Genomic DNA, 17,874 nt, shown 5'->3' with positions numbered 1-17,874 from the left:
CATGGACTCAACATTAGTCATAAAGAACTCATATACTTATTGAAAAAATCTAGAAGTTATCAAAGCAAAGTTTTATGCGCATGCTCCTAGGGGGATAGATTGGTAGGAAAAGACCATCGCTCGTCCCCGACCGCCACTCATAAGGAAGACAGTCAATAAATAAATCATGCTCCGACTTCATCACATAACGGTTCACCATACGTGCATGCTACGGGAATCACAAACTTTAACACAAGTATTCTTTAAATTCACAACTACTCAACTAGCATGACTTTAATATTATCACCTCCATATCTCAAAATAATTATCATGCTTCAATCTTTTCTTAGTATTCAACACACTCAAAAGAAAGTTTCACAAATCTTGAATACTAAGCATATTATTATTAAGCAAATTACCATGCTATTAAGAGACTCTCAAAATAATTTAAGTGAAGCATGAGAGATCAATAGTTTGTTTAAAACAAATCCACCACCGGGCTCTAAAAGATCCAAGTGAAGCACATAGAGCAAAGTTATAACGCTCAAAAGATATAAGTGAAGCACATAGAGCAAAACTACTTAGCTCAAAAGATATAAGTGAAGCACATAGAGTATTCTATCAAATTTTAATTCATGTATGGCTCTCTCAAAAGGCGTGTACAGCAAGGATTATTGTGTCATACTAATACACAAAGACACAAATAATACAAGACTCTCCAAGCAAAACACATATCATGTTGGTGAATAAAAATATAGCTCCAAGTAAATTACCGATGGAAGTGGACGAAAGAGGGGATGCCTTCCGGGGCATGCCCAAGCTTTGACTTTTTGGTGTCCTTGGATTATATTGGGGGTGCCATGGGCATCCCCAAGCTTAGGCTCTTGCCACTCCTTGTTCCATAATCCATCACAAGAATTCACCAAAAACTTGAAAACTTCACAACACAAAACTTAAACCAGAAAACTCGTGAGCTCCGTTAGCGAAAGAAAACAAAAGACCACTTAAAGGTACTGTAATGAACTCATTCTTTATTTATATTGGTGTTAAACCTACTGTATTCCAACTTCTCTATGGATTATAAACTATTTTACTAGCCATAGATTCATCAAAATACGCAAACAACACACGAAAAACAGAATCTGTCAAAAACAGAACAGTCTGTAGTAATCTGTAGCTAGCGCAAGATCTGGAACCCCAAAAATTCTAAAATAAATTTCTGGACGTGAGGAATTTAACTATTAATCATCTTAAAAAATAATTAACTAAATATCACTCTTCAAATAAAAATGACAGCAGTTCTCGTGAGTGCTAAAGTTTCTGTTTTTACAGCAAGTTCAACAAGACTTTCCCCAAGTCTTCCCAACGGTTCTACTTGGCACAAACACTAATTAAACACAAAAAACACAACCCAAACAGAGGCTAAATAATTTATTTATTACTAAACAGGAGAAAAAAAATCAAGGAATAAAAATAAAATTGGGTTGCCTCCCAACAAGCGCTATCGTTTAACGCCCCTAGCTAGGCATAAAAGCGAGGATAGATCTAAGTATTGTCAGCTTTGGTAGGCAATCCATAAGTGGCTCTCATGATAGTTTCATATGGTAATTTTATTTTCTTTCTAGGTAAGTGTTCCATTCCCTTTTTTAATGGAAATTGAAATCTAATATTCCCTTCCTTCATATCAATAATCGCACTAACCGTTCTAAGGAAAGGTCTACCAAGAATAATAGGGCAAGAAGGATTGCAATATATATCAAGAACAATGAAATCTACGGGAACATAATTCCTATTTGCAACAATAAGAACATCATTAATTCTTCCCATAGGTTTCTTAATAGTGGAATCCGCAATATGCAAGTTTAGAGAGCAATCATCAAAATTACAGAAATCTAGTAAATCACACAAAGTCTTGGGAATAGTAGAGACACTAGCACCCAAATCACACAAAGCATAAAATTCATGATATTTAATTTTAATTTTAATAGTTGGTTCCCACTCATAATAGAGTTTACTAGGGATAGAAACTTTCAACTCAAGTTTTTCTTCATAAGATTGCATCAAGATATCAACAATATGTTCAGTGAAGGCTTTATTTTGACTATAAGCATGTGGAGAATTTAGCACGGATTGCAACAAGGAAATACAATCAATTAAAGAGAAACTTTCATAATTAAATTCCTTGAAATCCAATATAGTGGGTTTAGCAACATCTAGATTTTTATTTCTTTCAATCCCACTTTCATCAATTTCATCATTAAGATCTAAATACTCTGAATTTTTAGAACGCCTTCTAGGTAAGGGAAGATCATATTCAGTTTCATCAAGATTCATATTGCAAAACAAAGATTTAATAGGGGACACATCAATAACTTTTAGATCTTCATCTTGATTTTCATAGGAATTGGAGGAACACGCTTTAATAAAGGCATCTTTGGAAGCACGCATCCTAGCGGTTCTTTGCTTGCACTCATCAATGGAAATTCTCATGGCTTTGAGAGACTCATTGATATCATGTTTAGGAGGAGTAGATGTAAGCTTTAAAGAATCAATCTCAAGAGAAATTCAATCAACGTTTCTAGCCAAATCATCAAATTTAAGCAATTTCTCTTCAAGCAAAGCATTAAAATTCTTTTGTGAATTCATAAATTCTTTAACACTATTCTCAAATTCAGAGGGCATCTTATTATAATTTCCATAAGAGTTGTTGTAGGAATTCCCATAATTATTAGAAGGATTACTAGGATATGGCCTAGGATTAAAATTCCCTCTATAAGCGTTGTTACCAAAATTATTCCTACCAAAAAAATTCACATCCATAGATTTATTGTTATTCTCAATCAAAGTAGACAAAGGCATATCATTAGGATCAGTAGAAACACTCTTAGTAGCAAATAATTTGATAAGTTCATCCATCTTTCCACTCAACACATTGATTTCTTCTATCGCATGCACTTTTTTATTAGAAGATCTTTCAGTATGCCATTGAGAATAATTAACCATAATATTATCTAGGAGTTTAGTAGCATCTCCTAAAGTGATTTCCATAAAAGTGCCTCCCGCGGCCGAATCTAAAAGATTTCTAGAAGCAAAATTTAATCCGGCATAATTTTTTTGTATAATCATCCACAAATTCAAACCATGAGTAGGGAAATTACGTATCATTAATTTCATTCTCTCCCAAGCTTGTGCAACATGTTCATGATCAAGTTGTTTAAAGTTCATAATATCGTTTCTAAGAGAGATGATCTTAGTGGGAGGAAAATACTTAGAAATAAAAGCATCTTTGCACTTGTTCCATGAATCAATACTATTCTTAGGCAAAGACGAAAACCAAGCTTTAACACGATCTCTAAGCGAAAAAGGAAATAGCTTCAATTTAACGACATCATTATCGACATCTTTTTTCTTTTGCATATCACATAAATCAACGAAGCTATTCAGATGAGTAGCGGCATCTTCACTAGGAAGGCTGGCGAATTGATCTTTCATAACAAGATTCAACAAAGCAGTACTAATTTCACAATATTCAACATCGGTAAGAGGAGCAATCGGAGTGCTTAGGAAATCATTATTATTGGTATTGGTGAAGTCACACAATTTAGTATTATCTTGAGCCATCACGACAAATAAGCAATCTAACACACGAGCAAACAAGGGCAAACGGGCAAAAGAGGCAAATAGAGAGGGAGGATAGAGAGAGAGAGGGCAAATAAAACGGCAAGGGTGAAGTGGGGGAGAGGAAAACGAGAGGCAAATGGCAAATAATGTAATGCGAGAGATAGGGATTGCGATGGGTACTTGGTATGTTGACTTTTTGCGTAGACTCCTCGGCAACGGCGCCAGAAATCCTTCTTGCTATGTCTTGAGCTTGCGTTGGTTTTCCCTGAAGAGGAAGGGATGATGCCGCAGAGTAGCGTAAGTATTTCCCTCAGTTTTTGAGAACCAATGTATCAATCCAGTAGGAGGCTACGCTCAAGTCCCTCGTACCTGCACAAAACGATAGCTACTCACAACCAACGCAATTAGGGGTTGTAAATCCCTTCACGGTCACTTACGAGAGTGAGATCTGATAGATATAATATTTTTGGTATTTTTGATATAAAGATGCAAAGTAAAAAGTAAAGGCAAAGTAAAAAGCAAAGCAAGATTAAAGTGATGGAGATTGATATGATGAGAATAGACCCGGGGGCCATAGGTTTCACTAGTGGCTTCTCTCAAGAGCATACGTATTATACGATGGGTGAACAAATTACTATTGAGCAATTGACAGAATTGAGCATAGTTATGAGAATATCTAGGCATGATCATGTATATAGGCATCACGTCCGTGACAAGTAGACCGAAAGGATTCTGCATCTACTACTATTACTCCACTCATCGACCGCTATCCAGCATGCATCTAGAGTATTAAGTTAAAAACAGAGTAACACCTTAAGCAAGATGACATGATGTAGAGAGATAAATTCATGCAATATGAAATAAACCCCATCTTGTTATCCTTGATGGCAACGATACAATACGTGCCTTGCTGCCCCTTTTGTCACTGGGTAAGGACACCGCAAGATCGAACCCAAAGCTAAGCACTTCTCCCATGGCAAGAACTACCAATCTAGTTGGCCAAACCAAACGGATAATTCGAAGAGACTTGCAAAGATAACCAATCATACATAAAAGAATTCAGAGAAGATTCAAATATTATTCATAGATAGACTTGATCATAAACCCACAATTCATCGGTCTCAAGAAACACACCGCAAAAAGAAGATTACATCGAATAGATCTCCTCGGGAGAGGGGGACAACATTGTATTGAGATCCAAAAAGAGAGAAGAAGCCATCTAGCTACTAGCTATGGACCCGTAGGTCTGAAGTAAACTACTCACACTTCATCGGAGAGGCTTGGATGATGATGTAGAAGCCCTCCGTGATCGATGCCCCCTCCGACGGAGCTCTGGAACAGGCCCCAAGATGGGATCTCATGGATACAGAATGTTGCGGTGGTGGAATTAGGTTTTTTGCTCTGTCCCCGATCGTTTGGGGTACATGGATATATATAGGAGGAAGAACTACGTCGGTGGAGCTTCGAGGGGCCCACGAGGCAGGGGGGCGTGCCCTAGGGGGGGCGCCCCCACCCTCATGACCTCCTCTTTGATCCCCTGGAGTAGGGTCCAAGTCTCCTGGATCACGTTCGGTGAGAAAATCACGTTCCCGAAGATTTTATTCTGTTTGGACTCCGTTTGATATTCTGTTTCTCTGAAACACTGAAATAGGCAAAAAACAACAATTCTGGGCTGGGCCTCCGGTTAATATGTTAGTCCCAAAAATAATATAAAAGTGGAAAATAAAGCCCAATATAGTCCAAAACAATAGATAATATAGCATGGAGCAATCAAAAATTATAGATATGTTGGAGACGTATCACTGAACTATTGGATAAATATCAAAAGAAGAGTGAAGAGAAGAATGCTTATCGGCCAAATCATGCAAAGAAACCAAGATCACCCCCAAGGCGCAAATATGAGGATCAGTATTGGCAAAGTGATAATTTTAATGCAACATATTCATATCCTTATTTTTGGCCGCCAATGCCAATGTCGTGGATGCCTTCCTTTGTTCATATAGATCCATATTCATCATGGGACAGGTATGATACAAGGGTACATTCTCCATCTTATTTTAGACCATCTCACCAATATTATGCATCTCCGAGAAGATCAACATTTGAACAATCACATGTTAAAGACCGTTTCAATCATAACGAATCGGTCCAGAGCTCAAGGAAGAAGAAAGAGGCGGTAAAGCAAGTTTACCATGTGAAAAGATATGGTCGTAAGTGTGCTACTTCAGATTTGATCTCAAATAACAAAGAGCCAATTAAAGTGTTGACATTGGCTACAAAAGGTAAAGAAGTTTAGCAATCAATTGATAAAAATCAGAGTGCGAAATCTGAAGAAAAGAGGTTGAGGGTGCACAAGGCCCAAAATGAGTTGCCATTGGTTGAAACAAAATCACAGCCGACATGCTCACTCGGCTTATCATATTGGCAAAAGAAGAAATTACAAAATCTTAGTGCACAAGAGCTGAGAAAGAAGAACATGGCATGGGTTCCCAAGAAGATCAATCAAGACAAAAATGATGTGCATGCTTCTATTGCAACAAGTACAATAAAAGTGAAGAAGGAAAAGAATGAAAGCAACAAACAATTAAGCCGAAGGTGCGCATCACAACATCAAAATCTTCGGTTAGCACATCATCCATTTCCTTCAACCATGCCGTTGATGCCTTTGCCATGGAGTTCATCCCTAGGTATGATCAATTACCCTCCATGGATTTATTTTGATCCATGGATGCAACATAATTTTCTATATCATGAGAGGGTATTACCAAATCACTATGCATTTGGTTAGTTACATCTTTGTTGCTAATACAAAGGGGCCGAAATATTTTATTGCTATTTCATTTGTTTATTTTGGCTATACATACTTTGGTGGGTGAATTCTACATGGACCTCATAGTAATGGCCGACATTTATCTATTGCCCTAAGAATATATCTAACAATGGACGGTGTGGTATTCTAACATCGTCCTTAGTTTGAGTAGATATTGAGATAAGTGCTTACAAAGGAATTTGTCAAATTGATGCCATTGAAGATATTATGCATAGACCAATTCACCAAAATTGCAAAGTGAACTTATGTTTTGATTGGGTGTGCTTTGGCTTATTAGTTTTCAGAACTTACGTAAGGCCAAATCATGGTTGATTTTATTATTGAGCATCATATTGACATCATGCATACTATTGATTTTAGCTTGATCTCTCTAGTACCATGGAGATTATATATTGATGGTTAAATTTGTAGCAATGGCCAAGGTATTGGTGTTGTTTTATATATCTTCTTATGGTGCTATTTTGTGAAGCCTCATGCCGCTTAAAATATTTTGCACAATGATCAAAGCCGAATATGCATTGTCATTCGGATTGGAGCTTTGCCTTGCTATAGGTGCTCTACATATTGAGGCTTCTGGTGATTCGTTATTAGTAGTGAAACAAATATCCAAGGGTTATCAATGTTTTGACGAATCACTTATAGTTTATCTTTTGGTATGTCTAGATACAAGATTTACCTTTGGTTGCTTTAAAATTGTTCATATATCTAGACATGACAATTCGAAAGAGTTGGCACAGCAAGCATCCGGCTACAATGTCCATCATGGTGTATTGCACATTTATCAATAGCCGATGCTTATTCTTGCCAACATAGGTAAGGCCGAATTGGAGCTCACCACCTCGGCCACTAATGAAACTTTTATGCAGGCAAAGCAAGGATCGGAGGAAGTTCATTCTTGATTATCTGCAAAATCCTAGTGAAAGGGTGAATAATATGGTTCGAAGGATGGCTTTGAGATACATATCTATGGAACCTTATCATCGAATTGTTATATAAATTGAGAAGTTTTCAACCAAGTTGCATCAAGAGGTTCAAATAAGCAACGACCGATATATGACTATTGTCCTAAGCAAAGACATGGCCGATAAATAACTATCACCCTTAGCATAAACATGGCCGATACATAATTATCGCCCTGAGAAATATGAATGGCCGATGAAGTGTTGACATCGTCCTTAGAACAAATACATCGCAAATTATTTTTTGGCACGCAAGTTTGCCAAAAAACAGGGGGGCATGTGTTGACACCAGATTTTGGCACGACCAAGAATTTAATTAAGATGACTTCAAATGGAGAGTGCTCAAAGTAAGAAAGTTCCGTATCGTCAAAAAGAGAAACTTTGATTTTTGGGCCATCGCCATCCGATCTCATCTCGAAGGCCGAAGTTGTGTTCGGAATACCGAGATTTGGTATTCAGAACAGTATTCGGCTGATTACGCCCTCAAGACTGCCTTGTATGGAAAAATGATCTACACGGATTGTCTTCGTCTCGTCGAAACGATCGATTTAGATGTAAAAATCATCCCAATCTGAGTTTCTATGCAAAAGTTAGAGCTATCGGAATGCAGCCCTGTCATGAGGCGTGATGTTGCGCGCCCCACCAGACCTATGTCTGATGGGTAGCGCGAGCGAACATGTGTTTTGCGTGATTGTTTTGGCCCATAAGATGGCCTCAGATCAAAAAACATTCAACATGAAAGTTGTTCGTCTCGTCGAAACGGTCAAGATTGCTTTAGGACTCGTTCCATCCGAGGTCATTTACCACCACAAAATAGACCCGCAAGGTGCAGCCAGTTTAAACCGAACGGTTTTGGAAAGTTTGGACAAAACCAATCCAAATTGGACTAGGGTTTTGGACGTGAATTGAAGCCTTTTCCTTGCACGGGAAGTCCAGCCGCCTCTTATATACCTAAGGGGTGACGACCGATTGAACAACACACAATCGATCAAATCATCTACCACTTTTTATCTTTTATCTTTTCTCCCTAACCCTAGTTCTTCTTCTTCCTCGTTCTTCATTCGTTCTTCTTCATTGCAGGGCGGCGAACCTCGAGGCTCTAGGGGCGGTCAGGCCGACCTAGGGCAGCCCATAGCCGCCGCGCGTCCAGACAGAGTCCCTCCCGAGCGCGTGGGGTTTCGGGTCTACAAAAGCGCCCGCCGGATTGCTTGCATACCGCGCTTCCGGCGGGTCTCCTTCGACGTGAGCTGCGGTGCATCACCCCCGGCGTTGGAGGTACACGGTGACGTGTTCGTGTGTGAACAGATGCCTTCCGGGGCATCCCCAAGCTTAGGCGCTCGCGTCTTCCTTGAATATTACCTTGGGTGCCTCGGGCATCCCCAAGCTTAGGGTCTTTCCACTCCTTATTCTCCTCATATCGATATCTCACCCAAAACTTGAAAACTTCAATCACACAAAACTTAACGGAACTTCGTGAGATAGGTTAGTATGACAAAGAGTAAACAATTCACTTTGGTACTGTAAAAGACAAGGTTCATAATTGTTCTCACACAATGCCTACTGTACCATATCATTTCTACAATTTATATTGAGGAATATAAGTCATAGAAACTAGAAAACAAGCAAACTATGCAATGAAAACAAAATCTGTCAGAAACAGAATAGTCTGTAATGATCTGAACACTAACCATACTTATGCTACTCAAAAAATTATGAAATAAATTGGTGGACGTGAGGAATTTGTCTATTAATCTTCTGCAAGAAGAATCAGCACCAAAGCACTCTTCTGTAAAAAATGGAAGCTAATCTCGTGAGCGCAAAGTTTCTGTTTTTTACAGCAAGATCACATTAACTTTCACCCAAGTCTTCCCAAAGGTATTACTTGGCACTTTATTGAAATAAAAGCTATAAAACATGATTACTACAGTAGCTTAATCATGTAAACACACAAAAACAGTAAGGGTAAATATTGGGTTGTCTCCCAACAAGCGCTTTTCTTTAATGCCTTTTAGCTAGGCATGATGATTTCAATGATGCTCACATGAAAGATAAGACTTGAACATAAAGAGAGCATCATGAAGAATATGACTAGCACATTTAAACCTAACCCACTTCCTATGCCTAGGGATTTTGTGAGCACACAATTTATGGGAACAAGAATCAACTAGCATAGGAAGGAAAAACAAGTATAACTTCAAAACTTTAAGCACATAGAGAGAAAAACTTGATATTATTGCACTCCTACAAGCATGTATTCCTCCCTCATAATAATTTTCAGTAGCATCATGAATTATTTCAACAATATAACCATCATATAAAGCATTCTTTTCATGATCTACAAGCATATAAAAGTTTTCTACTTTCCACATAAGCAAAATTCTTCTCATTCGGAATAGCGGGATCACTAGTTCCTAGAGTTGACACTCTTCCAAACCCGCTTTAGATGATAGTATTATTCATACTCCAAAATATATAAGTGAAGTTCATGGAGATTTCTACAATTAATATAAAGTAACCAATGTCCAAGCTCAAAATGTATAAGTCAAGCACACGAAGCATTCTATAAAACCATACTCAAAAGATTTAAGTGAAGCACAAAGAGCAATTCTATAAGATCATACTTAAAAGATATAAGTGAAGCACATGAAGCATTCTATAAATCAATGAAGGGCTATCTCATACTAGCATGGTTCATAAAGGAATAACTAAAAAAAACAAAGGACACAAATCATGTGAATGAAACAAAAACTGAGGTATACTGATAATTGTTGAAGAAGAAAGATGGGATGCCAACCGGGGAATCCCCAAGCTTAGATGCTTGAGTATCCTTAGAATATTTACTTGGGGTGCCTTGGGCATCGCCAATCTTGAGCTCTTGCATCTCTTTATCCTTCTCACATCGGTAACTCCTCGTTCTTCGAACACTTCATCCACAAAAAACTTAACAAAAACTTTGTGAGATCCATTAGTATAATAAAGCAAATCACTACCTTTAGGTACTGTTGCAAACTCATTCCAATTTCATATTAGAATTATATCTACTATATTCCAACTTCACCATGGTTCATACCCCCCGATACTACCCATAGATTCATCAAAATAAGCAAACAACACACGAAAAACAGAATCTGTCTAAAACAGGACAGTCTGTAGTAATCTGAAGGTTTAGTAAACTTCTGTATCTCCAAAAATTATGAAATAAATTTGAAAATTTGAAAAATTTATACAGAAGTAATGTTCAAAAAGTTTCAGACCCATTTGACTTTCCAGTAAAAAATGTAACATCACGCGCTACAGCCAAAGTTTCTGTTTTTGTTCTGCACATACTCCCTCCGTCCCGAAAAACATGTCGTGAGGGCATTTTTGCAGAAAAGACCTCTAGTTTCTCCCGACCAAACCCGCACTCCTTGTCCTCCTCCTCCGACAGAACCAGCAGCTGCGCTGCTCTCGGCCGCCGGAGCTTCGTTGCTCCCTGCCACCGCAGCTGCCCTTCTCCCCGCCGCTGCAGCTGCCCTGCTCCCCCGCTCTCCCGCCGCATCTGCCTCCTGCTCCGCCGCCGCAGCTATCGCTCACCTGCCTCCTCAAGCTCCCCCCTTCCTCAAAAAAATCTTTGATTTCCTAGCTACCGCCGCGTTCTGCTCTGGCTGCGTCGGAACCGCCGTCGGAGAGCCCGGAGGCGCTGGATCCGGACCACCACCAACAACCTAGAGGCCGGCGAGCCCGACGACGACAGGAGATGCAGCAGGCTAAACGCCGACGAGCCCGACGACAACGGCAAGCTAAAGGTCGTGGATTTGCGAGCGTGGAAGACGACGGCGACAGCTCCACGAGCAATACGGTCGCGGCGGGGTCTTCTTCGTTGTTTCTCTGGTGGAAAACCCACGCCTGCGACACCGCGGCTGGGCTGTCCAGTGGGTTGCGCCTCCTAACTTGGTAGCAGCGGCGGTGGCTACAAGTTTTATGCACTTCGGCAAATCATCCCCAAGTCGTACAGCCTGGGTCAACCTCCCTTCTCTACTCCATGTTTACTGAATCTACTGAATATTTGCACTAGTTCTGCTAGTTTAGAGTTCGAGTATTTTGCACAGTTAACTGAACAGTTTTGCAAGCATTCGATCTCTGACAGAACACTATATTACGCGCAGAGTAATTATGTGATGTGTACTAGTGCATCCTTAATGTTTTGAGGATTTTGTTCAGTCGATAAGCAAGTCAACCTGTTTATTCTGATAGGCATTTTGTACAAGGAGTTACTTCAAAGGTGAGGCCATGATCTGTGGTGTCTACTGAAGGCGTTTCAGTCAAAAACTTGCTTAAGCAAGAGCAAATTTACGAGCAAAAAATCTCACTCCATATGTCTACTGTCTAGCACTTTGTGCATGAAATCTGCAACTTATTTATTCTCTTGAACTTACTAAAATGGTTTTCCCATCATAGATTGCCATGGAAATTAGCTGATCTGGCACCAGATATGTTGATGACAGAGCACTGGGCAGCCACTATCCTGTGTCCTCCTCCCCTGTTAAATGATTATCTGGAAATCAGCTGGCTTCCTGAAGAGAAGTAAAAGCCTTGGTGAGTAGTGGATCCTGCCAAATCAGAAGGATTTACCAACAAATTTCAGTACCATCACCAATCCATGATGAAATTGTAGTCACTTCACTGTACATAACCTTTATGCATTTTAGAAATACTCCATGGCAGTATCTAGTAACACTGTCAGTTACTGAATCTATATCTATAGTACTCCATGGCAAAGATTAGTGCATTTCTAAAATGGCAAAGATTATGGCACAAAGATTAGTTACATCACATCAAAATCTCAAATTCTTGCTCAAAATCTCAAATCTAAATTTGATGGAGTATTCGACAGCAGTCTCTGATTGCTGAAAGCATCTGTTGCAGATATTGTTTGGCTGGTGATATTGCTTACTGCAGCTAGAGTAGAAGAAGGAATAGGAGTAGCTGTAAATCAAAAAAATGCGTGTCCATATTTAGGAGCAGTAACTTTGTTAGGAAGAAAGCTAGCTCTAAACAGAGTTACTCCATTTGATATGTGATATTTTTATCCTAGAGTAGATTGTTAGGAGATGTTGTTTTATCTCTGAACTTGTATGATATGTGAACCCCAAAAAATGCATCATCAGACAGGTGCAGGTTGATGCCCCTCCATTTTTCACATCACAGACTAGCCTAGGTGATCATTTTTTAAAATTCTAGGAAAAGGGGAGGTCTTCACCATATTATAGAGAGCAGAAAGATTGATGGCTAGGGAAACCCAAGAAGTAAAAGGAACAACACTGAAAGCAAATATACCATGCAAATAACCAAAATTAATTCTAATTAATTCAAATAAATCCAAATAACACAAATTAATTCAAATAATCCAAATTAATTCAAATAAATCCAAATAATTCAATTAATCCAAATAACCCAAATTAATTCAAACAATTAAGCCAAATAACCCAAATTCCAATAAATTCCAATAAATTCTAACAAAGAGTTGATATACAAGGATTAGACAAGGCATACACAAGGGCATGCCATAAGGGCATCTTTGTCCCCTCTTGACACAAGATTACACAAGACATACACAAGGAGCACCTGACTACATGACATAAGGGCCTCTTCGTCCCCTCTTGACTACATTCTTTCTCTGGCCACTTCTTCCCTTCCCTTCCCTTTACTTTTCTTTCGTTTCCCTTCTCTAGCTAATTCTTTCCTTTCATTTTCTTTTCCTATTGCAATTTCCATTTTTTCTATAATGGCTCTAGTATCAACAACTACCCGACTGTCGCAATATACACCGGTTATTTCCATTCCAGCATTCTGAACGCGATCCTTGTGCAAGTGGGGCAACTTATATTGATTTCCTCCTTTGTCTTTCATAACTTCAAACATAACTGCTTCTAATGTGATAAAGCTTCTGTGCAACTTGTCGGGATCGTAGTTCTCGAATTCCTCTTCCACACCCTGTACCAGTTCCTGGATGTTTGTAGGTGACCTGCAGTCGGTTAGAGACTGGAGAGAGTTATGGAAGCAGAGGTCCAAACAATTTAATTTAGGGCTATTTGGGGGTTGTTGTAGCAATCGGATGTCAAGATCAGTTTCGGTTTGGTTCTATTTGCTTCCCAATGCTGTGAGTGTTTGACACGGTGCGCTTCGGTTCAGGTTCTCCTGGAAGTACATAGTAACTATTCTTCACTCTCGTCATGTCAAACCACTTCTCATCGATGTGAACCATATTCGTCATTGGTTTTAACATAGCCCGAGAAGTTGAGATCGAATTGTCATCGACCATGGACATACAAAATTTCAATCTCGCAAGCTTGTTCTCTAGCTTGAGGTGAGGCTTCACGGTGCTTGTGATGCGGTTGAGCTCATTCAACTGGAACCTCTTATGTAGGGTCGATCGGGCCACACCTAGAGACCGTGCCAGAGATCGAATTGTTCTTCTTTTATTCAGTGGGATTGTTGAGGTCCTCTCTAGATCTAGCTCCTTTCTCTTTCGGCCGGATCTTCCTGGCTTCTTGCTTGAGACATCTACTTCTTTGCCATCGACTATTTGCTTTTTAGCCTGTTCCCAGATTCTTTCAACAGATCGTACACTTATGTCCAACAGGTTTGAGACTAGCAGCTTGTCGTCTGGTTGAATAGACCCATCTCTGAGCTCGATTACCAGCAAGGCAAAGTAAACACCATGCCTCTCCTTATCTGACAATTCTCTTCTTTTCTCTTGAAGTATCCAATTCATAACTTCATCTTCTTCCTCTTGAGCTGCATCCTCTTTCCCTTCATCTTCTTGAGGCATCCAATTCATATCTTCATCGTCTTCCTCTTGAGGCATCAAGTTCAAATCCGTAACTACATTCTCTGCCACTTGAGGTTCCTCCACTTGAGGCATCAAATTCAAATTAATACCTTCATTGTCTTCCTCTTGAGGCATCAAGTTCAAATCCATAGTTATGTTTCCTGCCATCAATGAAAAAAGATGAGTACACCATGGTACCATAACAAGAATATACACACACAAAAATGAGTATGCAAGTCAAACAAGAAATGCTGCCATGGCAGACAAACACTTTGCTCTAACCATAACCATAAGCCATTTTTTGTAGTAGTGTCACATGATCAGCAGTACACAAACTTTCATTACTGAAATTTCAAAAACCTAACAATGGAGTTTGTGACCTGCATTAGATTATTAGACATCTTTCATGTGTCATGTTTTGGACAGTTATATTAGAGTTTTGCTTTGGTTCATGCTATTCAACGTACATTCCTTTTTTTAAAAGAAAAGCTTACATTCCTTGATATAGCTTGATAAGCCAGCTTCGTAAAATAGATCTGACATTCAGACATGTTGGGGAAAATTCTACTAGCACTTGATGAAATGGCATAGTAAATGTACAATGGAAATTGCAGGCAAAAGAAGGTTCTCTTATCAACTCTTTCTAAAAAAGAAGGTTCTCTTATATAGCTTTAAATAAGACAAAATATATGAACGTCTGATCTCTAGATAGAAACCTGGTTATGGTTAGTCCGGGTGTGTGGAAGGGGAGCATGCAAAAGGCACATGTTTGCGTCATGGCGCCGAGTAGTCTGTTTGGTTTGGATCTACAACTACAACTAGGCCGAATAGGAATTTTGGTATTGGTGGTTGTCGATCCTAACACCAAGTTGCTTTGTATTGTTCAGGTTTGGAGACTAATGAATCCTAAAAACTGTGAGGTTTTGGTCTGCCATGTCCCCATAACAGAGCAAGATGAAGATAAAGAGCTTTATAAATTCCCATTGACTGACTGAATTATACTCTGACCATAATTGACACTTGACTGACTGAATTATACTCTGATCATAATTGACACTTGGCAGTTTAGACTCCATTGACTGACTGAATTATACTCTGATCATGATTGACACTTGACTGACTGAATTATACTCTGATCATAATTGACACTTGACAGTTTACACTCCATTGACTGACTGAATTATACTCTGATCATAATTGACACTTGACAGTTTACACTCCACATCCACTCCATACCTTTCCCTGGAGTATAGTTTACAAGTTTACACTTGACAGTGTTTGTTCAGATCATAATTGCTCTGCTGATATCTACTGATTTTTTCTAGTTAACACTAATCATATTCAGTTAACATTGTTCTTCCTGACGAACAGGAGCAGAGCAGCAACTCCTTACAGTACAGGGAGCAGAGGAGCAACTCCTTACGGTACCTTCTTCCTCTTGACGAGCAGGAGCTCTAGCGGCAGCACGGGCAAACGAGTAGCAGCAGTACTAGTAGACGAGCAGAAGCTGTACGGGCAAAGGAGTTCCACCGGCGGTAGGGGAGAAGCAGCTGCACGGCCACACAGGCAGAGGAGAAGGAGCTGCACGGGCTCGCCTGGGAGATTGAGGAGGACGCACGGGAGATCGAGGAGGCAGAGCGCGAGCTCCTGGTCCACCAGATCATGGAGGCAATTTCCGGCGATGCCCGTAGGGGACCGCAACCGGGAGGAATTGCAGCGGCGCACACGAGGGAGCTCAAGGAGGATGCGCTGGAGCTCGAGGTGGACGCCTGCGAGCTCGAGGAGGACGTGGCCGGAGGTCCCGACGGCGCCCATAGGTAATCGAGGCGGGGCGGCGCCGCAGGTCTGAGCGGGGGAAGCGGGGATGCAGGTCTGAGCGGGGGAGGCGGCAGAGCAGCTACTTGGCGACGGCGGCGGTGGAACAGGTACTTGGCGATGGCGGCGGAGCACTTCCTGATGGGCGGAGATGACGACGACGGCAACAGCTGGGCGGCACCGGCCCCTATCGACGAAGGAGGAAGAAGACAGGGGGAGGGGCTTCTTTCAGATGATTTTAAAACTACAAGGGCTTTTTTGCAAAATCACTAATGAACTGCGCCCGCGACATGTTTTTCGGGACGGAGGGAGTAGTAAACAAGCAATCTAATCATCCTAAAACCAAAGCTTGGCACATTATTTTTATAATACAATGGATATATAAGGGTATAATTATTTACAGAGAAACTTCCATGAAAAATTCTACATTGTTTCCGTGAGCATGAACACGAGTGCTCAAGGTCGACCCTCACTTCTTCAATGCATAACTTTCCAACCACTTCTCTTTTTGAAAAACTTTTTAGGCATGAGAGGCAAGTATTTTTTTTGGTATTTTCATTCTTTTAATTTTTTTATGTTTCACCCACAACTAAACAGAAACAAAAAGGAGAAACAAAATCTACTTAGTGAAGAAAGCAAACAAGCACACACGAGAATATCAACCCCACGCTATTGCTCCCCGGCAACGGCGCCTGAAAAGAGCTTGATAATCCCCAAGTGCAAGGAATCATCGTAGCAATTTCCAAAGGTGGAAGTGATAAGTATGGAGTGTCGAACCCACAAGGAGCTAAAGGTAAGATCAATATTCTCTCAAGCCCTATGTTCCACTGATACGACTCTACGTACACCGAACGTTTGCTTCCAACTAGCAACGAGAAATAAAACTAGGTTGTGGGTATGAAGAGGATAACTTTGTATGATATCAGAGAGCTAAAATATAAAAGTAGGTGCTGTTATCATGAATTTAGAATATATTACTAAATATTATAAATAGCGAGTGTGGAATAATGGTGGATCGGTGTGCGGAATTGTCCTAGGCAATCGTTAACAAGACCGGTAATCACTATTGCAGTTTCATATGAGGGAGAGGCATAAGCTAACATACTTTCTCTACTTGGATCATATGCACTTATGATTGGAACTCTAGCAAGCATCCGCAACTACTAAAGATCATTAAGGTAAAACCCAACCATAGGATTAAAGCATCAAGTCCTCTTTATCCCATACGCAATAACCCCCTTACTCGGGTTTGTGTTTCAGTCACTCATGCAACCCATTATAAGAGAATCATAAACATATTGCAACACCCTACAGCGGGAATCCCTCATGCCTGCGCGACATGGAGGGCACCATAGGACAACACCAAAGTAAAACATACAAATCATACCAATCTAGATCATCAATCAACCCAAAGACAAAAGATATCTACTCAAAACATCATAGGATGGCAACACATCATTGGATCATAATATGTAGCATAAAGCACCACATTCAAGTAGGGATTACAGCAGGGTGCGGGAGAGTGGACCGCGTAAAAGATATGAGGATGGTGATGATGATGGTGATGTTGATGAAGACGATCACCGCGGCGATGATTCCCCTCTTGATGGCACTCCGGTGCCACCAAGAGAGAGGAGGAGAGGTTCTCCCCCTTGTGCTTCCTCCTCCATGGCCTCCCCCCTGGATGGGGAGAGGTTCCTCCTCTGGTCCTTGGCCTTCATGGTGATGATGGCCCCTCCGGGATCCTCCTCCATGCCCTCCGGTGATGATGGCCCCCTCCGGCAGGGTGCCAGAGAGGCCCTAGATTGGTTTTTGATGGCTATGAAGGCTTCTGGAGGCGGAACTCCCAATCTAGGTTA

This window comes from Triticum urartu, chromosome 7 (assembly GCF_003073215.2).
Source record: "Triticum urartu cultivar G1812 chromosome 7, Tu2.1, whole genome shotgun sequence".
Lineage (NCBI taxonomy): Eukaryota > Viridiplantae > Streptophyta > Magnoliopsida > Poales > Poaceae > Triticum > Triticum urartu.
Note: the sequence above shows the minus strand (reverse complement) of the source record.